This window comes from Erpetoichthys calabaricus, chromosome 5, assembly GCF_900747795.2.
Source record: "Erpetoichthys calabaricus chromosome 5, fErpCal1.3, whole genome shotgun sequence".
NCBI classification, from domain to species: Eukaryota; Metazoa; Chordata; class Cladistia; order Polypteriformes; family Polypteridae; genus Erpetoichthys; species Erpetoichthys calabaricus.
In genome coordinates this window covers 49,450,619-49,474,537 of record NC_041398.2, presented here as the reverse complement: position 1 = coordinate 49,474,537, position 23,919 = coordinate 49,450,619, and positions in this window count along the sequence as shown.

The following is a 23,919-nucleotide window of genomic DNA, read 5'->3' as shown; positions in this document are numbered from 1 at the left end:
GAAAAAGTATAGTAGATCTTTATGTAGGACTATAGAATACTAAAATCATAGACTTTCGTCTGGTTCATAGTGTTGGAAACAGTGTAGGAAATTTTTATAACTTGTTTTATTAAACATAAGTTAATTGTATCTGAAAGGAAGCTTACCAAGGACTGTGACTGGTTCTCCAAAAATGGTTGTAATACATAAGTAAGAATAAATAACTGGAAACAGGACCATAAAACATAGAGTCATTACTTTATTTTATTTAAACAGATTAAATGTCACTCCCAGGGCCTGATCGATCTGAGGAAACAGACCCTGTTGTTTGCTCAGAGAAAACGGGAGCACATACTGAACACTTCACACAATCTTTGGCTTCTCCACTGTATTAAAAAAGTTAATCTCAGATATAGCTACAGGATCTTGTCTGACCCAGTCCTAAAATTGCAGAATGACATTGCAGACAGAGTCAAAGAGGTTGTCTATACTGAGCATCTGGACAGAGAGGAAGACTGAAAAAGGAGGCAGAATGTCAGGTAAAGTTAAAAGCCTTCCTGAACAGTTGAATTTTAAGTTGTTTTTTAAAAGAATGAATGGAGTCAGCTGATCTAATCAATTTTCGGGAGGTCATTCCAAAGTCTTGGTGTTATAGAGCTAAAGGCCCTGTCACCCACAGAATGCAGGTTAGTATGAGGCACAACAAGATTGCCAGAACCTTAGTGGACGAACAGAAGCATAGCGGTGGAGAAGGTCACTGATGTAGTTTGGTGCAAGGCCATTTAAAGCTTTGTAGCTTAATGATAGAATATTATATTCAATTCTGTATGACACAGGGAGCCAGTGAAGACAAAGCAGGATAGGTGTTATATGATCGATCTTGCAGGTCTATGTAAGGACTCTTGCAGCAGATTTTTAAATTAACTGAAGCTGTGGTATAAGATTAGAAGGAACACCTGCCAGTAGAGAGTTACAATAATCGATGCAGGATGTGATAAATGCATGGACAAGTTTCTCAGCATTAGAAAAGAAGAGGAATGAGCGAACATGGGATATGTTACAGAGGTAATAATAGGAAAGTTTGTTAATGTGGTTTATGTGGGTGGAATAAGAAAAAGAGGAATAAGAAGTGACACCAAGTTCTTATTGAAAGTATTTGACAATAAACAAATGAACCTTTGTTTCTTGTGTCTCTGATGTTTTGCCTATAAAATGATATATGTATTTGTCATATTCATATGCCCTTTTGAAGTTTACGTTAGTTGTATTAGGCATTGCCTCTTCATTGGCTGGCAACTGATTTCATTGATGCTCTACTAGAAAGATGATTTTTGTCCACTTCGTTGCGACTTACTGTAATTGTTCAGGGTCCATTTCAAGCCCAAGTCTAAAAACCAGCCTGTGGATCATGCAGCAAGCCTGTAGCATTTGAGGCTGATAATGTAGTCTCCTACTTCATGTGTCTATAAGCATAGCTACTGAACTAATAACATTCAAATTGAATTTAATTGTGTGTTCCACAATAGAGTATACTCAGCTATGGGCCAACATATAATCCATCTTTCTAGTTGTTCACCCGTGAGTAAGTAGCAAGAGTTTTAGCAGATAGCGTCTGTCCAAGATGTCAAAGTCAGATCATGTTCTCATCATAAACGTACACTGACTGAATTCTCCACATCATTCATCATACAGTACAGTCAGCCATTTCAAACAGAACCAGATTCAATGCAATTTTCCATTTTGCTGATAATTAGGCTTTTTGTACATTAAGCTGGTCTAATAATAATAATAATAATTCATTACATTTTATATAGTGCTTTTCTCAGTACTCAAAGCGCTATCCACACAGGGAGGAACCGGGAAGCAAACCCACAATCTAGTGAACTAAAACATTACAGCAGGGTCATATTAGCATTGCAGAAGATCTGAATGTAAATGAAATATTATTCACATAAGTTCTGTCATTCACCTAAATCAATATGTTAATGTCATTCTCATATTTGTTGTTCTGTCTTTTTCCATTTTTCCAAGTAGTTTTGGGGTTTTCCCACAGGAAGATGGCCGAACCCAATGTATTATCTTTAATTTGTTTGTTATTGTTTCTATATAAATATTGAATGAGTCTCTTGCCTCGATAAACATGGGCAGGCAGTGACCTACTGGTGTGTAGGAATGGTTTGGTTAATTAATTATCAGTCTTGCCCTCTGCAATACCAGTAATTAAACAAATAATTCAGCATGGCTCCAACTTTATTTACTTGACCTTTCTCTGTTAAAGGTGAAACTCTTACCTTTAGACTTACATCAAGATAACTCAAGCACACTTGTTTTAAGAAACAGCATAATACAATTTATTGATAGAAATAAAGGATTACAGAAATATGGTAATTGAATATTTATTCTGATATATAAGACAGGATACAGATTAAACAGACAAACATATAATATAGAGAGACTTGTTGTTTACTTGCTATTTAGAGTTCTAATTTATCTTGGTACTGTCTTTAAAGATGATATTTGATATTGTGTAGGTTCTTTCTCTTTGTGACATGGTCCTTGTTTAGGTGTGCTGTGCTTTTCTCAGTTAAGCTATTTCCTCTGTCATCTACAACTTCATAAGGAAAAGCATTACTTTTCATGACACAAGAGTTTACAATAGATGCTGAACCTCCCTTCTTGAAGTGGATGGGTGCTTCTCAGCCTTCAGAATGGCTCACTGTTTAGCTTGGCAAACTGGATCTCATCTCTCAGGATCTCAAACAGGTTTGTCGGCTTCAGCTATCCAAGGAAGAGCAGCTCATAGCGTTTTAGTTTCAAAGTGCATGTTTTAGAGGTTTTCAGTCATTTTGGGGAGTGACAGCAGCGTTCTCATGGGAGTTCCATTGGAGTTGTCTTGAGTGAGCTACTTGAAAGAGTCAGAGAGCGTTCCAAGAGAATCATGGGATCTTCAGAGAGTTTTAAGAGAATGAATAACTTCTCCTGATTGGATTAACATCACTTCCAGTTACAAAATCATTGTCTACTTATAGGCTAGTTCTTCTGTCCATCAGAGTTGTCATTCTTTGATTTATAGGCCTTTGTTCTTGCTTGAGTCCTTTCACTCCTTTTGGCTCAAGAGTGTCTGCAAAGAGGCCTTTACAAAGATGTCACTGCAACCCTGATTTACACCTTTGCTATCAAATGAAGTACAGGTTCGTCCTGGTGTGAAGAGTTCAGTGACTTACTTTGGAATGCAAGTGAAGGAAGGCATAGCTGGATGTCTGCTAAATCTGCTGCCTTAACAGGACTGGTGTGCCACTAAAGCCTAGCAGAATAGGCATATGAATGAAGAAATGTCTGGAAACATATATGTCAGTTTGCATACATCTAAGAACATTTTCTTGTTGATTTATAAAATCAAAGTTTACACATAAGTATACATATGCGTTCAAATTCAAGGAATTTAATAACACAAAAATTTGTTCAATATCTTTATAAATGATGTCCCAGGTTTTTTCAGGAGGTCCTATTTTCCTTAAGACGTCTAGCAATGGCCATGATGTTATTTTAAAATATCTCAAAATTAGGAGGAATATAGAAAGCCCTGAAAGATGACTGCTAAAAACCATGTAATAACTATTAGTTATTGTTTATCTTCTCTGAATTGGATGACTTTGTTAGCAATGTGTAAATAATGTTATATATAATGGTGGAAACGGCTAGACAATGTAATTAACTACAGTCAAGCACAATATGTCACCAAAGAGCAAAATTAATCTTAGAAACCCTAGCTTTCATGAAAATTCAAAAGCAATTTATCCAGAGTGCAGTTTTAAGCTCAACACTGATAAATGTTAAGTGACATTCTAAATTAAACATTGTTAACATTTCCTTAATTATTGTCAATGTTAAATTAATCGTCAAACAGAAATTTATTTTTCTTTGGATAAATATTTGGAGAACATAGTGACCACCTAACTGTCATCTTTTAAAATGAGCTTTTGCTTCTGCTGATGTGTTTGGGAAGCAGCAGTGCCTATCAAATGTAAAACAGAAGTCAGTAATTTGAAGCTGAACATAAATTATTTTAAGTATAATGCACATCTTTACATTATTTAAGCTTTTATTAATGCCTCAGAAGAGGTCATCAAAAGCCAAACTAAAATAGTGACTTCAGAGCACATTCTGTCAAGGAACCGTGGCTCAGGTGGACAAGCGGTAAATCAGGATGACTGTTAATTGAGTCTGTTTCTGTCTCTGCTAGCGGAGTGTTGTGGAAGTGTGACCTGAATAACTAAAGGACAGCTTTGAGAAGGAGGACAAGGAGGCTGAGCTACCAAGTGAGGGGTCAACCTTACAATGCTAAATCCAATTCAAATACATGTATCTGATTCATTGATTGTTTAGATTGGTTACTATTTTTGATTCTTGTACATATCTGTAAATATCTCTTAAAATGAACAGAGAGTTTTAATCACTGAAGCCCGCTGCTAAAGAACTGATGAATTTCTGATGGAATGTTTCACATGGCTCTTTCTGATCAGTGCCAGAAACACATGAAACATCTGTTCCTTATTGATCATATTGATCTTAAAGCTTTTCTTTTAACACATTTTTTCATTTTTCAAATGGTAATCTTTTTTAAGGTTTGAGCTCTTTTTTTGCACCTTTTTTTCCTGCAGATGCTTTTATGTTGAATGTGTATTATTCATGTGTACCTATTCTAGGGTTGCCAGATTAGAAAATTAGAAATACGGGACACTCTTAAAATCTCTCTCTATATTACTATATATATAAATTTATACATGCCCCCTACACACCCAGACCAAAGTATTATATAAAAGTAGAGACATAAGTTAAAAACATAAAGCAAGGATTTTAATGGGTTATGAGGAAAACAAAAGTAAAATCATTTGAAAATTATTTAATACAAGCTAAAAAAAAATTCTATAAAAGTGAATTCATTTGAAAATATTTATTTAATACAGACAACAGAGAAATATTATTATTATTTAATACAGGCACTTAGAAAAAAAGTGGACCGTGGCAAGTAGTAACAGCAAACTTTGTTGACACTGTACTGTACTGTACATTGCAATGCTGATACAGAACTTCACAGCAGCGGAGCTGGAGTGCAAAACGGTAACAGTGTCGCTGTCCTCAGCCCACCACAGCAACTGAACAAGTTGCAAACTAGCAGCAAACATGAGTTTCCTTGTTACATTTGGGTTATTTTCATCAAGAGAATCTGAGAAAAGAAAGTATAATTACTTATAAAGTTACAACTAAGTACCGTAAGAAGGTAGTAAAAATATATTTTTATTACGAAATTTGAAAATGAACTCAATATGGGATATTTGGGTGTCCCTGAAAGGTCATTTCAGGACAGGGGACAAAATTATCAAATATGGGACATGTCCCGTATATAAGGGACATCTGGCAACACTACCCTATACAGATGTCTTGACACAATACATTCTCCAGATCTCCAGGTAATGATGTGATATGACTGGAAGAGAAAGAAGCAGTAACACAGCCAGGGACACCGCTAAAGACTTTGGAGTCCATGAAAAAATATCATACTGAGCCCCCTTCCTGTACAATTGCTGTGTAACAGAGTTTTATGGAAAGTTAACAAATGATACAGAGCAAACTTTGAGGAAAATTACAATAAGTATGTGCGGCTGGCTTAAAAAATGCAGTCTGAGAAAAGGAGAACAAATTGTGAGGACCCCGACTTGATAAGTTTCTAGCGCAGGACGCTGGCTGAGTGTTATAAGTGGATCCAGCAGTCATTGGAACAAACTATCTGGGATCAAACTAAATGGGGTCTTTTTTTCTTATCTGCAAATAACGCAAAATTGTAATAAAGGTGGCCTATATTGGTTTGATTGGGCCCTTTTTGTTTTAGGTATTATGTGACCATCTAGCTGTGACATAAGATGGAGACGAATTGTGTTACACCACGTGTTAGTTGAGGTACCTAAATATCAATTATTGACACTGAAGAGGCTCTGGGATTGTAAAGTGTTATAATAATAAAAAGAAAATCTGAATTATAATTTTTTTTCCATTTGCATTAATGAGAACATCTTAGCATAAAATGGAAAACAGGATGAAATGTTGAATGATACTTTTAGGAAACCGGAGAAGAGTTTAGAAAAAAATACACCTCGTACACTAGTAGATCAAAAATCAGTGGGATAAGAAAAACAAAAAAAACAATCCCAAACTATGTTGTGAAAGGGGTGTCTGATATACTTATGAAAAGGGTGACTGTGGAAGTGATGTGCAAAAGCAGATCTGCAAAATGCTGCAGCAGGTCTAGAATAATATAGTCCCGAAATCAGTGGAAGGTAAAACAAATAACTATCCATTTACAACCAAATGTCAACCAGAAGGGTAGCTGAAGCTCCGTATGTATGTGACACCAGGGAAGAACTGATTTAGTGAGGTGCATGGGCAGTGTTAGCTCACAGATACTCTTATTAAAAAGCTGCCTAGCATTATAATCATTAGTAAAAGAAATGTGTTATTTTCTGTTTACTATGATAAAACACATTACCTGTAGATTACTAATAATAAGCATATCTCTCTCTATTATAAAAGAAAATCCTGAGACGAGACCAGACTATTGCCAAGAGATTTTTTTTAAGTCCCACCCACTTCTCAACCATTTCTGGTTAATGACATACACCCACGGTCCTCTCACCTCTCATTTGTGTGAATGCTTTTGTTAGACACAGTTCCTGTGCACTCAGATCTTATAAATTTTTACGTTTTCCTCACTTTAAGTTCCCAATAAAAGAAGACTTATTATGTCCAAATCTTATTGAAGAATGTAATCCCGAAGGGTTATCAACAGAAGAAATGAGTACAGCATCAATTCTAGCACCGAAAAACGATTAAGTCAAACGAATTAACAAGAAAATTGTGGATCAGTTACATATGGCAAATTGGTTAAAAGCGTATCAATAGACTATGCTGAAACAGTTGGTGGTTATGGTGGAGAAGATGAAAACATCAACTTACAATATCCCGCAGAATATCTACAACCGTTGACACTGTCCGGTCTTCCACTGGCCGAATTACTGTTGAAAGAAGGATGTATTGTAATGTTATTGCATAATTTATGTATGAGTGATGGGCTATGCAATAGGACAAGATTAGTTGTGTTCAAAATTGATCGAACAATTCTGATATGTAAAATTTTAACAGGCGACAAGAAAGGTAATGTAGTACATCTTCCGCGTATAACATTAGACACCAAAGGAGATCTTGATATGCCATTCGTATTAACAGTTTACAGTTTCCCATTAGAATAGCTTTTGCTATGACAATTAAGAAATCACAGGGACAAACATTCAAAAACGTTGGTTAATATATTAGAGAGAAAGAAATGATATTCACTCATGGGCAGTTATACGTTGCGTTGTCATGATGCAACTCCAAACACGGAATCAAAATTCAATGCGATATTGAGGAAAAGTTCATTCCAGATATTGTTTTTACTGAAGTTTTACAGTAAAAGTGTAAGTTTAAAAAGTATTTGCGTGTTAATTTCAAAGCCAAACAGAACGAAAACGTATAACGCAATGAATATGTCTAACGCAACATGAAAACATAATTTTCTTTAAATTTATTACATTTTACTATTGTTTCATCCATTCATCCATTATCCAACCCGCTATATCCTAACACAGGGTTACGGGGGTCTGCTGGAGCCAATCCCAGCCAACACAGGGTGCAAGGCAGGGACAAATTTGGGACAGGGCGCCAGCCCACCGCAGTTTACTATTTTTTAATATGGTTAATTACTCACTGTAATGTAAAATATTTAAGACTATTATGCATATGTAACAATTCCCATGAAAATAACAGTCTGTTTAAATTGTACATCCGCTTCCACCATACACGAGCGGCAGAGCCGCAAAGTGGCTAGAGCCCTCCTGGGGGTTGACGATCGAAGCAAGCAGGGGGCTGAGCCCCCTAGTTATTCAAATAATAATAATACCTGTACGGTTGATTCAAACTGGCTTCTAATTAGATTTTTTTTTTTGATCTTGTTGTTGTTGGTTTAGATTAAATGACCCTGCAAACCAGTTCATTTATTTGTACCATACTGTATATGGAGAATGGACTACTATTAATATACTGGCCTTTATTTGAGAAAAAAAACTCTGACCAAATGTCTTCCTTTCTTTTCTCATTAAAAGCTTTTCTTGGCTTTCTTCTCCCAAACCTAGAATTTGGCTTTGACATTTCAATTTAAGCAAAACAAAAATCTGTCTAGCAAGTGTGTGGATTACTGTTCTACAATTCAAGTGTGTGAGGACTGAGCTGAGCCATTCTGGCTAAAAAAGAGGGTATAAATACAATGTAGATACTGCCTGGACTGCTGGTATTGGCAAATACCATTAGTTTTAGAATTATAAATAAATTAGTCTTCTAAATGTATTTTCAATAACTGACTAATAAAAAATTATAAAATGGTGTTCTAATATTTTTAGGGCTTCTGTCAGGCCCTTGGAATTATTCTAACACCCCACCAAATCACCTAATGCTGAACACGGGCATAGCACTCAGTTCTGGAGACAACGTTTGAATGTACAGTATGTACAGTATGTCCATTGAAACACCTTAGAGAAATGTCTATGCTAATGAGAAAGGGTGTCAACACTTGGCTGGGAAATAAGAACAATGAGAGTTTTCGATAAGCTTCTGCACAAGCAATTCTGCTGTAGCTTTGTTAAAAAAGAGATACCTGTGTCCTGTTTTTAAAATTGGCCTTTGTCAGATTCAGGTATTCTTTACATCATTATGCTATTACTGTTTTTTTTATCACTGGTTTGGCATACAGTTGTTAAATTTTATTTCAAAATTTTTAATAGTGTTTTTTGAGGGCTGTACTAATTATGTCAGATGCGCTCTAGTTATTGTGCTAATTATAAAATACACAGCTGTCATTGCTGGGTACTTGTACCAGTGTGTGGAGTCATTTGCCAACATATTATATTGTATGAACAGGAACTTTATTTGTGCTACATGTTGGAATTTCAAGTAAAAACACTTCCGGAAGAAATACAATCAATTAACTTAATAATTTCAGGTACTTGACTTCTGCCAGTCCTTGGCTTTAATTTTTGCCTTGTCCTTATGTTTTAGATGTCAGATTGTTTGTTACAAACCTTGCTGCCCCAGACTATGATTATAACTAGTGTCTGGCTTCCACCTCTGCCACCTCTAAATTGTAAAATATTCTTTGTTCTGTTGAACAGACAAATCTACTGGTCAGTTGTGTTTGGATAATAAAAAATGGGGGGTACTTCACAGCATCTATGCCAGCAAAGATGTGCTTTCATAGTGAATTCAAAGAAACAATTTCTTATTTCATTTACTTGCTTCATTATAATTTCTTGGGATTATAATTTCTTGGGAAGAGTGGGTGTGAAAAATATTTATGAAAAATGTGTGTGTGTTTGTGTGGAATAACACCAATAGGATTTTAATATACATTGATTCGATTTCCATGGGGACCAGACAATATAATTAATTGTCAAAGAAAATCTTGTGAAGGGAGGCAAAAATGACTAACATACACGTGGGACAGGCTATGGCTTATTTCCTCCTTTGCAGTATAAGCTTTGGAGAAAACCAGACACAGGTAACTTAAACATCCTTTTCAAGCTTGTAAGTCCATAATGTGCTTTCTGCAGGTGTGGTGCCATCAATTCAATGCAACACATGCACACTCAACCTGCTTGCAGCATTACTGTTAAGTTTTGTTTTGTTTTTTTGGTTGTACTTACATTTATATAGATTTTATTTTTGCTTTCAATCTTTATTACCCATTAGAGTTTTTACATTTTGTATGTTTGTGGAAGCAGCCTCCCAAATGCCACTCTTCTTTTGTCAGGACTGTTGTCTATTTTTGTAATAGAATGAAAATGGTATAGGTGCCTAAAATTTAATGTGCACTATTCATTGTCTTACATCTTCGCTTAAAAATATTATAAAAAATGAACTCATGTAATATCTTTTAAAAAATCTACAACAAGGCAGGTGTTTAGGGAAATTATGATGGTGATGAAATTTTGCTTTGATTGAAAATACATCAAAAATAGAGGGAACCTGTGTCAACCTGCAGTTTAGAAAGATAAAAAACTTAGAAGGGAAACTTTTAACACTAGAATTACCAGAGCCAACGAAAAAACTCGTAAATCCAGCCCACCATAAATCTCTTCGCACCTCAGTTAGCCTCTATTGTCTTCTAAATATGTCGATAAGCCCAAGCAGCAAGCAGCCTGCTATACCATCCCCCCCACCGCCTCAGAACGGGCAAGAAGTTCTCCCAGTTCCTGCCTTGACTGATTATCTGGGAGTGAGCTACCCAGAATTGTAACGGGAAATAATTTGATGTGTGTTTTGTGTCTACAACAATCTATGTAAACACATTCATTAAAACAGAAACATTTTTCATGTTATAGTAATAAATAACAAAATGTAGACATGAACTGTATAATATGTGAAAGCTGATGGCCAAATATCAAATAAACACTTTCACAAAAGGTGCAAGTACAATACGACAGCTTCTGTGGTGTAGCGGTAAGATCTGCTGAGTTCGAAACCTGCTCCCCGGCAAATTTACCATTTTGAGTAATGAGCTGCTCTTATTGTTAATATTATACAATAAAAACATACATTTGATTTGTGTCTGTAACAGCCGGTGTAAATTTATAGTACTTGTTAAAGTTAGCGCTTTTTTCACTTTTATTCTCTCAGTCACTATCACGATACAACACCCCCACCGCCCAAAATCTGACGCGGTTAATTTTTATCCGAAACTGGGAATAACTGTAGATGTGAGTGGTGTTTTGAAACAATGGAACTGGAAATTCTCTGATCTGGATGGATAAAAGCTGACACACAAACGCTGGTGAATCTGCCTTCTTCATATGTCACCGTCACTTGAATTTTTTTTTATTCAGTTTTAGGTATATATGATATTTGGAATAACTCATTTTATAACCTGTATAGTACATTTCGGAAAACATTGTGGCACTGATGCAACATTATTCATATTATTTATATTCATTTGCACGCTTTCTTGCACTTGTAATCAGTTTTTCGATTTTTTTCGATTTTGCCAGTCTCCACTTTTGGGTGCATGGGGTGTTTCTTTTGTACTCCAGGACATGCAGAGGAAAGAATAGTACAGAGAGGTCAGTTCTGCACTATATGCAATCATCAGATTCAAATGTTAACAGTTCCCACACACCCAAGGACCGTCCTTTCTACATTTACGACATGTGTACCTGTTGCAATGTACACACTTCTCTCTGTGCTGTGGTTACTATTACACTGAAGGGACTGAGGAAGCGACAGTCTTGAAACAGAAGCTTGTCGATGTTGCATCCTCTTTTGCTTTATCCATCGCCTTTTCTTGTAAGAACTGACGACAAAGCTCCTCTGCAAGGTGAGCCATGATCACTCTTCTTTTCCCAGTGCCTCCCTGTGCATTCCTTGCACAGTACATGTCCGTTGATCACTGCCAAGTCAAACGTGTTATAGCACAAGCAACCGGCCACCTGCGTGCTCCTTCTCGCACTGAATAAGCTCACGCCTTCTTGTGCACAATGTCAGCGCAGCACCGGAAAAAAAAGAAAGAGACAAATATATGTGACATTTTGAAGAAATCATTTTATGACCTGAATAGTACCAATCAGAAAACATCGTCACATCAATGCAATATTATTTGAAAACGAACAGCATCAGATCGGGTGTGAATTTATAATGGCACTGTTAGTTAGAGTCAGATCAGAAGGGTGGGTGGGGGAGAGTGAGGGACAGCATTCGTTTTCAAATAATATTGCATTAGTGCGACGTGTCACATATATTTGTCTCTTTTTTTTCCAGTGCATGAACATTATACAGGTATTGTCTACATTTTGTTATTTATTACTAAAACATGAAAAACGTTTTTGTTTTAACGATGTGTTTACACAGATTGGTGTAGTCACAAAACACACATCAAATTATTTACCCTTATAATTATGGGTAGCTTACTCCCAGATAATCAATCAAGGAAGGAACTGGGAGAACTTCTTGCCCTTTCTGAGTCAGTGGGGGAGATGGTATAGCAGGCTGCTTGGTGCTTGGGCTTATTGACACATTTAGAAGACAAAAGAGGCTGACAGAGAGGTGCGAAGGGATTTAAGGTGGGCCGGATTTACAAGTTTTTTCATAGGCTCTGGTAATTCTAGTGTTAACTGTAAAAAGGAAATAATAACAAATTACAATCTAAAGGAGCCCATTAAGACCATCAAGGTGCCTTTGATAATTAATAGCTTGATTGTACTTTTTGCCTGAAGAAATACTTCTTTATTTCAAACTTTAATGCATTTATCACTCTTTATCACTTATCACTCTTCATCATTTATCACACTGCCTACCTGACAGATTCACAATTTAGTAGAAAGAGTTATCCTATATTAAGTTTATCAAAGTATGTTGAGAATTTTGGATGATACAGTGGTACTGTAGTAGCATTGCTGCCTCACAGAAGAAGACCAAAGTTCTCATCCCAGGTCCTTCTTGTGTGGAGTTTGCATGTTCTCCCCATGTCTGTGTGGGTTTCCTCCAGATGATCCAGTTTCCTCCCACTGTCCAAAGACATGCAAATCAGATGCATTGGTGGTCTTTAATTGGCCCTAGTGTGTGCTTGGCATTGTGTGTATGTGCTACAATGGACTGGCACCCTGTCCAGGGTTTGTTTCCTGCCTTGCACTCTATGCTAGCTGGGATAGGCTCCAGCAGACTCCTGCAACCCTGTTCAGGACAAAGTGGGTTAGAAAATGACTGACTGACTGTTGAAAATTTTCAGGAAATAGTGGGTAGCCTTAGAAGAATACTTAAGTTATATTTTTATATGTAACTTACTATACTGACTCCATAGAGACAGTAAATTAAAATAAAGAAAAAGTTATGACCAGAAGATGCAGAAGCTGAAGACAGGCCAAGCTCAAAACCAAAAGTCAAAAATGATTTTTCATGAAAATTACAACACAATAAAGAAAAAAAAAAGAAGTCAAAGTTCAAAGCTAGGTTCCTTATACTGTCACCCAAATAATGTCACCAATGAGTGCATTGTGGAAAATTCTGGGAATGGTTTCCAAGTCAAAAAAAGATAAGATAGACCAAAATATATTTTAGATTCAGAATCCGTGACATTCAAAAAACCCATATTGTATACTGTACTAGGTTCATAATAATGTAATAATAAAATTTACAAAAAAAGTATACAAATCATAACACTTATCCCATGTTCTTTGTAGTTTTGGCCCTCAAAAATTTTAATCTGTCACTTTTCAAATTGATAATATAACTCTTGACCAATAATTGAGGGGGAGAGACAGGTCTTAAAATTAAAAAATCAATACCATGAGGCTTTAGTTTCATGTTTATGATTTTCACAGATTATGCTGGAAGTAACTAACAATTTTTTAGCAAAAAAGCATGTGATTTGAGCATTTTGAGTATACAGCTGAATACAGTAACTGACATGAATTATGCAACATGAGTAACATATTTTTTTTCATGGATGTTCTCATCCATGGGTCCTCCCTCCCTTTCACATCATTTGCCGTTGCACAGAATTGGTCACTATTATGTCCTAAATCTTTTTATCCATTCAGCATGAAAACATGAGATTATGTATCTATATATATATACGAGGGACTTTCAAAAATGATCTGCACTTTCGTATTTTCGTTGGAAATGGTGAAGGCGGGAGTAGTAATTGGGCATTAAAAGGTTTGGTACGATGCTGGGAAAATTACATCGCAAACGAAGGTAACTAGAAAAGTGATGTCATTTGCTTTTGAAATTCTTAATAAATAAAGTTAAAAAAAAGTGCAGAAACTTTCTGAATGTCCCTCGTATAGATAGATAGATAGATAGATAGATAGATAGATAGATAGATAGATAGATAGATAGATAGATAGATACTAAATTAATGAAGAAACTGCCAACAGTTTTTTATTATATCAGACTGAATCCAGGCTCACCTATTTCTTGTTAATTGTACAATTGTATTGTAATTGCAATTGTGATTGTATTATCCATCCATCCATCCATTTTCCAACCCGCTCAGATATCTAAATTTGAATATAAACAATACATGGATTTTAATGTTGCATTGATAATTAATATTGAAAACATAAGCTTATTGCCATCATGTTGTTGTGTTAACATTATTTGTTTTCTTTTAATAGCAATTACTTTTTTCAAAAGTTAAACTATAAGATTTTTTTTGTTTTATTTACCTATGTCTCATTATTTGTTTTCTTTGTCCTTTTTCTTTTTTATGAATAATAGTATTTAAAACAAAGCATTTCTTATTTATTTTCTCTGTCTTTTGCCCAAAGGAGTCTATTGGTGTTTGAGGCCTGCCCTAATTTAGCCCCAAGGTCAGCCTTTGAAGTTGCCAACCCACCAAGCTTCTTCTAGCTTCATACTGTGAGTTCTTTGCACTAATTGCTCCCTGAGAAAGGACTGGGAACAAGAACTTGTTTTCTGATGTCTCTTTATTAGCATGGGAACAACATTTGCTTTCCACTTATCTGAAACTATGTTTGGCTAATTAAGAGCTTTTCTGAAATGATAACAATCGAAACGTGTACAATAATTGCAACTCTAAGTATGTGAATACAAAGTAAACCTGCATAAATTAGCAAATGATCTTACTCAAGAAGCAGCTTTGATCCTTTCATGTTTCTAAAGCTTTATGAATGTAGGGTTAAAGAGCTTTAATAAAGCAACTTTAAGAACGTGGAACAGTGAAGAAATACTGATGCATTTACCAGTTTTCATATACACTGCCACATGGGCTTTTTGAAAAATGAAATCCCAGGATACCAACAGTATAAAAAGTAAAGTCTGATCTGTGAATAAACATCTGACAAAATTAAAATGAAATTGCAATTACAAGTAAATGAATCCATGGAAAGTCATTTGGGAAATCTGTTCTTGTTTTGGAAAATATTTATGCAGAGACAAATTCAGTGTGAGGTTTTCAACTAGAATGCATAAGATCTCATGGGATGAAAAAAAAGTGTCTGGGGTAAATGAAACATTGTTAAAAATGTGAAAAAAGAAACTCAAGATAATGTACTTTTAAAAGGGTATAATTCTGTACTTAATTTTTACAAATTTAAACAATCAGCTATGAAATGCATTCAGCTCTTATAAGGTGATAGAACTTTAATGTACTTGGTACTAAATTTAGGTTCTTGATTTATCATAGACCCATATGGTATACAGTAGACTTTGATAGTGGATGAATGGTGATGGCACATATGATAAAATCAAGGGTGATGTCTGGGAAAGCAAGAAGGTGCTCACATTTGTGAGGTGTGAAAACTCTTTCTTCAAATGGCATATCATGTAGTAAACATCATAACTGCACAGGTTACTTTTCTCACCTCTGTGACATATGTGCCTGATCCTCCAAGAAATATTCAGACCTGTCTGTCAAGTAAGAGGATCTAGAAATCTAGAATCTAGAAATTGAAATGTGCCAGCTCTGTTCCTTGGTCTCTTTCTTAATATTTTGCAGCCAAAGAGTGTGGTATTAAAAAACATTGACCTGAACACTCGCTCACTTCACAAAGAATTTTATACAAATTGGATCAGGGCTTGATTCTCTTTGAAATGTACGAACGTGAGAATATGCTTGATATTCTCACATTCATAAATTTGAAAGAAAATCAAGTCCCTGTAGCAGAGATCTGAAGAAGAGAGTGCCGGCAGAGTGGACTGGGTAGAGAAAAGTGGCAGAAGTGATTTGTGATAAAAGAGTACCTGCAAGAGTGAAAGGGAAGGTCTATAAAACAGTATTGAGACCAGCTATGTTGTTTGGTTTAGAGATGACGGCACTGACAAAAAAAAACAGGAAACGGGCTGGAAGTGGCAGAGTGGAAGATGCTATAATTTTCAATGAGAGTAATGAGGGTAAACAGGATTAGGAATGAGTATATTAGAGGGACAACACAGGGACAACAGTTTTGTGACCAAGTGAGAGAGGATAAATTGAGATGGTTTGGGCAGAGGAGAGATGAGGAGTACATTGGGAAAAGAATGTTGAGGATGGAACCACCAGGCAAGATAAAAAGAGGAAGGCCAAAGAGGAGGTTTATGGATGTGGTGAAGAAAGACATGAAGGCAGTTGGAGTGGCAGAAAATGATGTAAAAGACAGGGATAGATAGAGATGATCCACTGTGGCGACCCCTAAATGGAAAAACCTGAAAGAAGAAGAAGAAGAAGATGTTCTGTCTGACCTTAACCTCCATCCTTGTTTATTTATTTTTTAATGCAATCTCCCCTCTGACCTACTGGGGCTCCTTTTATACTGCTGTGGGTGCTGTGATATAATTACGACCTGTGGAGACTCAATGAGGAAATTGGAACCAATTGTGCACTCACATGCAAGCATGATTAGCCCCAATCTCCCCATTAAACACACTGGGGCGGCATGACTACACACAACCATGGAGCCTTGGCTTTTTTTATTTAAAAACGCTACACCACAGAACTCTATCATGCTGCTTTACACACCAAAGGACTCCAGTCTACTGCACAGTTGGGTATCTTATTCCATATTTCTATGGCCCCCTGTTTAAAAAAATGTGTGTGAAATTTACCCCTAACTCTAACCCTTAACCACTTTCCATCTGTATCTGTATGGTGTAGAGGAACTGTAGCTCACCAGGCCAAATGAAATATTGGTTCAGCAAAAAGAGGCCAATATTAAATAAATAAATAATGGACGTGCTCACACTAGGGGCTGAACAGGTGCAAGCCATCCGGAGAGAAGACAGCTCATCTTTGGGTTGGTGCGAGGCAGTCAGCCGACCATGCACAGCATTGCTGGCCAGCACATGCGGATGGTCTTTCTCATTATCAGCCTGTGATGTCAATCAGGCAGTCACACCTGCAACAGCTCACCAGCATATAAAAGGGGAAAACAGGAGACAAGAACAAAGCGGAGGTTAAATGAATAAAAGAGAAGCAGGCAGGAAGATGGGAGTGAGAGAGCCGGTATAGATGTGAGAGTGTGAACCAGGAGGAAGGCAGCTGTGAGGGGAGAGTGGGTGGCCACTACTCACGGGTATGGCGTGGAGGATTGCTCCAGCTGAGCAACTTAGGGAGCTGGACTGACCAGATGGTGCAGGTGGCTCGCTGCAGAAGTCTGGGAAGGCAGCAGGAGTCGGCGATGTTCAGACTGGGAGACCCATTGTGAGCACCATGGCCTTTGGAGACCTGAGCCTTGGGACCAAAGTTACAGCCATGGAGTTGCAAGGACCCAGAACCATAGAAGTCACCACGGCTGCAAGGTTTGGTCAGGATAGCTGAGGAAACGACTGTTTAAAAGGAGCACACCTGGGTTTATGCTTTTAAAGACCGTTTCCTGCCATGTTTTAACCTAGTATTAATGGCTTTATTTATTTGGATTTTTACCTCCACTAACACTTGGACGTTTTGTTGAATTATTTATTTATTGAACATTTTGTACTGCACTTTTTGGACACATGTTTTGTTTCTTTTTTAATAAAAGCACTCAAGCACTGTTTCACCTTCCCCTTGCTTAATGTGGTGTCCTCATTTGCTTGGCTCATCCCTTAGAAAGTTTATCGGAGGTGGCGGGTTCCAGTAGCATGGGGCTGACCTGCACCATCACAGTCACCATGATCTTTTTGAAGAACTTCATTTAAATGAATAGCTGAAATCCACTCTTCTAATTCCATTCATAATGTTCAATACTTAAGTCATATCTCCTCTTAATTTTCAACTTGCTTAAACTGGAGACTTTCAGCTACTTCAGTCTTTCCACAGACAGTGCTCTCTCTTTTTTATTATGAACATCAAATCTGCATACAGAACTCCAAATGAGGCTTAATTAGTGCATTCTTTAGCTTAATCATAACCTCTCCTGATTTATAATCTACACATCGCACTATATAATCTAACATCCATATCTGACAGTTTAATTGCCTCTGTACAGTGTCTGAATGTTCACTACAACTCTTAGGTCTTTCACTTAACATGCACAGTCAAGTTGCAAACTTCCCATTGTGAATTCAGATTTTAACTTTTTTAATTCCTAGGTATAATACTTTGCATTTACCTGTATTACATTTAACCCCCACTAAAGTCTGAATTCTGTCAAGGTCCATCTGCAATGATTCCCCTCATTTTGGATTATCTGTATCTCCACCTAGTTTGGTATCGTCTGCAAACTTAATCAGTTTCTTATTTATAGCCTTATTAAGATCATTTATATTAAAATGACCAGTGGGTCCAGCACTTCTAATTCAAAGGAAGTACCTCACAATGTAACCCTTTGATTTCCTGAATTTAATTCACTTTTGCATATTTGCACACCGCGGCTTGGATTCACACTTCTTTTAGTTTGAACACAAGCCCCTCATGTGGTACCTTATCAAAAGCCTTCTGAAAATCAAGATAAGTTATATCATATGCATCTCTTTTATCATGTGCTTTTGTTGCTTTCTCATAGAATTCCAGCATATTAGTAAAACATTATCTCCCCTTTCTAAACCCATGCTGACTGTTCACTAATGCATATGTTATTGTTTTGTGTTGCTCAATAACTTCCTAAATACCTCAGTCAGTCATTTTCTAAACCCGTTTAGTCCTGAACAGGGTCATGGAGGATGCTTGAGCCTGTCCTAGCCAGGCAGGTCACAAGGCAGGTACAAACCTTAGACAAGGTGCCAGTCCATTGCAGGGCAAACACACCCAAACCAAACACACACTAGGGGCATTTAGTGTTGTTAATTCACCTAACCTGCATGTCTTTGGACTGTGGGAAGAAACTGGAGCATGTGCAAACTCCACCCTTTCCTAAATAACGGCTTACATTAATTTACATTTGTGATGTTCAGCTTACTGGTGGAAAGTTATTTGGATTGGCTTGATCACCCTTTTTGGATAGATAAAAGATAAAATGGGATAGATAGATAGATAGATAGATAGATAGATAGATAGATAGATAGATAGATAGATAGATAGATAGATAGATAGATAGATAGATAGATAGATAGATAGATAGATAGATAGATAGATAGATAGATAGATAGATAAAATGTGTTTGTCCCCAAGAGGAAATTAAAAGTTTACAGAAGTTCAAGAACAATATAAATATTATAATCAACACATAACAACCCCATAAAATACACACAAGAACTTCTGGCTTAGATAATAGAGTGCTGCTGCTGTCAACAACGGGCTTGTAGGTTGCCAGAAGATGGCCAGACTTGTCCAGGTAAACTGCAGGTTTACATTTAAAGGCATTAACATTTAAATACAGCAGGTCAAGCTTGTGTTCAGAACAACAACAACATTTATTTATATAGCACATATTCATACAAATGATGTCGCTCAAAGTGCTTTACATGATGAAGAAAATGAAAAAAGACAAAATAAATAAGAAAATAGAATTAGGGAACACTAATTAACATAGAATAAAAGTAAGGTCCAATGGCCACGGAGGACAGAAAAAACAAAAAAACTTCAGACGGCTGGAGAAAAAAAATAAAAAATCTGTAGGGGTTCTGAGGGTACGAGACCACCTGCACAGCCCCCTCTAGGCATTCTACCTAACATAAATGACTTCACAATCAGTCCTCATTGTATTCAGGGTTCACATGAAAGAACTTGATGATGACGGTCATGTGGACTTCTGGCCTTTAATCCATCAATGTAGATTCTAACATGTTGTTAGAAGTTTGTTCCATCCAGAGTTCCCTGGTTGAAGTCCCCAGCATTCATAATAACTTCTCATTAGAGTATTGATAACAAGGTGAATTATTTCTGTTGCTGAGTCTAAATAAATATCAACAAGATGATGCAACCCACCTACTAAGCAGAAACGTGGAGAAATTCAAAGCACATTTCAAATTTTTAATATAAAAGGACAAAATGTGCTAGCTTCAAGACTGCAGTGTTCAGTGAGGTATGAAAAATATTTGCCAAGGGTTTATTGTGGTACCCAGTAACGTAATGGCATCTTGTTCCGACATTTTGTTTGAGTTTCAGTCTTTTTATTCTTTGCTGACTGCATATGGGCCCTGCAGTGGGCTGGCGCCCTGCCCGGGGTTTGTTCCCTGCCTTGCGCCCTGTGTTGGCTGGGATTGGCTCCAGCAAACCCCCATGACCCTGTAGTTAGGATATAGCGGGTTGGATAATGGATGGACTGCATATGGTGTCATCAGCATGTAAGTGGAGACGAAATCAAGAGATATCAAAAAAACTAAATAGCCATTAAGCAGTCAAAATCAGGAAGACATATAATCAGGCAAACTAGCTCAGGTTAGAGGGACTTCAACTTGCAATTGGGCAATTGAGAATCGAGTAAGTGTTAACAGCGTACTTATATATCATTGGATATGTGATGAATCACCTTTCACTTGCACCACAAAGACAGTGAACCCAATCAAGGCTAAGATTGCCAGCGCCCACAACCTCCTGTAATACAATAATGTCTGACCTGAATGCTCATAGCTTTTTATTAGGAAATTCTACAGAGAACTCTTCTTCTGGTATCTTTGCTTATCTTCTTATAAGGTATTTTGTTAATACCCACCAGCTAGCTTGCCTCTCCACTCAAAATCCTGATGTTGACTTCCCAACTGCAGCGTAGATATGAGTTTCCTCTTCTGTTTGAGAATGGAACCCTAAAGATATTAAGAAAATGGGTATTTGAAATACAATAAAATGATCTGTTATTTTCCTTTAGCTTCCTTTTTAGGTGAATTCAGTGAGGTTTAATAATTTATTGTTAAGTAATAGGCTTTCAGAGCCTTGCCAGTTTACCATGAATTAAAGCTCCCCACAGTGTTTCAATCTTCTACATTTGTAGTGGCTTTGATTAATTTTCTTCCCTTTAAGATTCCCAACTAAAGGCCACTACTGAAAAACCGTTATTAAATCCTTTTGCACAAAAGCCAGAGTGGCAGCTCATTTTAACATAGGCCCCTTTTTCCTTTCTTTCATGCCTATATCCGGACCCCTCTGTGCAATACAGAGACATATGGGCGTATTCTTTAATAAGCATGCCGGAAAATTTCCTGCAAACCTTATTTCCTTAAAAATGTCTGCATTTAATCTTTCCAGTTAGCTGAAATTAAATGTTGCCTGCCATGTAGCCATTTAAGAATGTAAAATGGCAAAGCTTCATTGAATTAAAGTTGCCTCACAGTCCGCACAATGTTTTCCATTGTGCGAATCCAAAAGCTACATGAATGGGAATAGTTGAATTAGCCGCTGATAATAATGAAATGAAAGCAACTGAGAATTGCTTGAGAACATGCATATAAATGATCCTGTCTATTAACATTTGCTTTCTTAATGACTTATTCTATATTGATCAGCCTCTTATTGAGGAAAATTACAGTATTACACTGACAGAGGCGTGTACTTTATATTTTTAATATTCATTTATTTTTTTTATCATTTTGTGTATGCAAGTGTACTTCATTCTAGGTTTTCCATGTGCAATGGCAAAGAAGCTGTTAAACATATCTGAAAGGAAGCAGAAAAGAAAAATCTGTATACACATCATGCAAGGCTTTGACTCAATTAAACCAAGACATGATGAGATATATTTTTTAACTGGCTGATGACTGACTGTTGCTTTCAGTTGGTTCAGAATTAGCTGAATATGGTCGGGCCCATCACAACTTTCTAATGAGGTTTTCTCTTGATATATTCACCTGAGATTGCTTCAGGTTTTAAAAATATTCATAGAGATAACCAGAACTGGAGATAAGGTTGGCTTAATGCTGGAAGCCCTACATTTACTGAATTAAAAAGTCTGATTTAGTTTTCATTCACTCAATCAATCAATGTTTATTTTTTCTATTTTATATAATGCTCCATAATTAATTTCTGGTCACAAGGCAAAACTAATTGATCATGTGAAAACTGATGGAAGATGCACCAACTGAAAATTAAATGTGTATGCTTTGTTTTCCAATATTTGTTTTGAGATATTCATATTGTTTTGCATTCTTCATCTACTTTACTCACCGTACATCTGGCATGGCTGTATGGATCTACTGTACTTATACCTTGGAGCCAGGGTTCTACAACTTTGGGCACAATGATCAACTGTTGATGATGTTCCAAACAACCAGAAAATACACATTCATGTGTACAAATCTGCACTCGCTTTTATTGACCAGTTTGAGTACCCTGCTAACCTAAACTGTATCTACTACCAGTAGGGAAAAAATAAGGCATAGATGGGAAGAAAATGCAAGCTCCTCTGTGATAGCAGTCAGGCCAAGGAGTGACCCTCAGCTCCTAGTACTATGAGGTAACAATGCCTACGACTGTGAGACTGGAATGCTCAGGCTTCACTATGTTGATTGATTAATTGATTGATTGTCCATTTCCTTTCATCACAGGAATTTCCTTCTTGAATTTCCTTCTGAATGGTTAATTATTTTGTAGGTCTCAATAAATCTCTGTGATCTGCTGTATCTCCCACTATCCCTACTAGTGGAGAGCGTCATTCCCCTGCTGTAGCATTTAAGATTTCTGCAGAGACTTCTGGGAAATGTAGTGCTTTCCAGAGTGAGAATCATGGTGATCCAGAAATGCTTTCTGGAGGGCTGAAGTGACACCGGAACTACTCTTGAGAATAACTTTAAAAGGGTCTCCACCGCCTCCATAAGTCTAGCTTGGAGTTGGGATCACAGCGGAAGCAAATACTTGCCTGTTGAATGTTGTGATCGGATGTCTTATTTGATATTTTCTGGTTCTTTCTTGGACTTTACACAAAAACTATTCACATTAACCAGGCAATTCAATTTTAGTTAATTACTTCGGTTAAAAATAATTCACATTCTCCCACAACACCGCTTAGATTATTTATGCTGACATTTTTTTGTCCCATTGTCATGACATGGGTGCCGATGTTCAGGGGACATGTCCTGAAAGTTGCATCACATGATGTAACAAAATTTGAGCTGGCTCTGCTTTGAGGCACTTGGTCCAAGAATGTAGAATCACCCAAAACATTTGTCATTCTTTTCTTTATTGGTTTTACAAATTATGCCTCTGTTTTGACTATGATTAAAAAATGTTTTGACTCTGGTTAAGTGTTCTCGACTGGTTACCCTGTTATTTGACTACAGAAATTGCTAGACATTGAGTTTTGACTATTAGTTTCTTGACTTCTTGGTTATGACTTTTAGCTTGCAATTTTGACTAAATTCAACTCCCAGTTATAGTTTCCATTATTACTGCTGCCTTCCCTATGCTGTCAGCTCTGCCAGGAGGTGACCAGTACCTTTGGGAAGTGGCATACAGGGAGGTAGAAAGAAGAGTATAGTTTGGCATTTTGTACTGTGTATTTTTGAATTCTTTTTTCCTTCCAATGTTTCTTTCCTTGTAATTATTTGTATATTAAAGTTTTATTATTATTTAAACATAACTGAATTTTGTTCTAATATTTTTCACATCTTCTGCCATTTTGTGGATTTTTCTTGCAGATGCCATCTTGATGTTTATACTTATGACCTTTGTGACCTTTTGGCCTGTGATACAGCACTCATCATTCAAGCATCTGATACAAATGCAAACTAATTTGATGCCAACTACAGTATGTGTATCATTATAGTTAGGTAGAGGAATCTTTAGGTTTGTTTGGATATCTCTCTTTGTTATCCAACTATGCCTTCTGTTTCATGTTTTGTTGTTTTTGCTGATTTACTGTAACTTTTTTTTGATATTTTCAAATGATCTATGTATTGCACTTTTGACTTTCCTTTCCTTGAAGCCATTACTTATACCATCATCTTTTGTCTAATAACATTTGTCTTCTGTGTAGTATTAACCAAACAACACCTTGGTTGCAGGACAATTAAGCATTA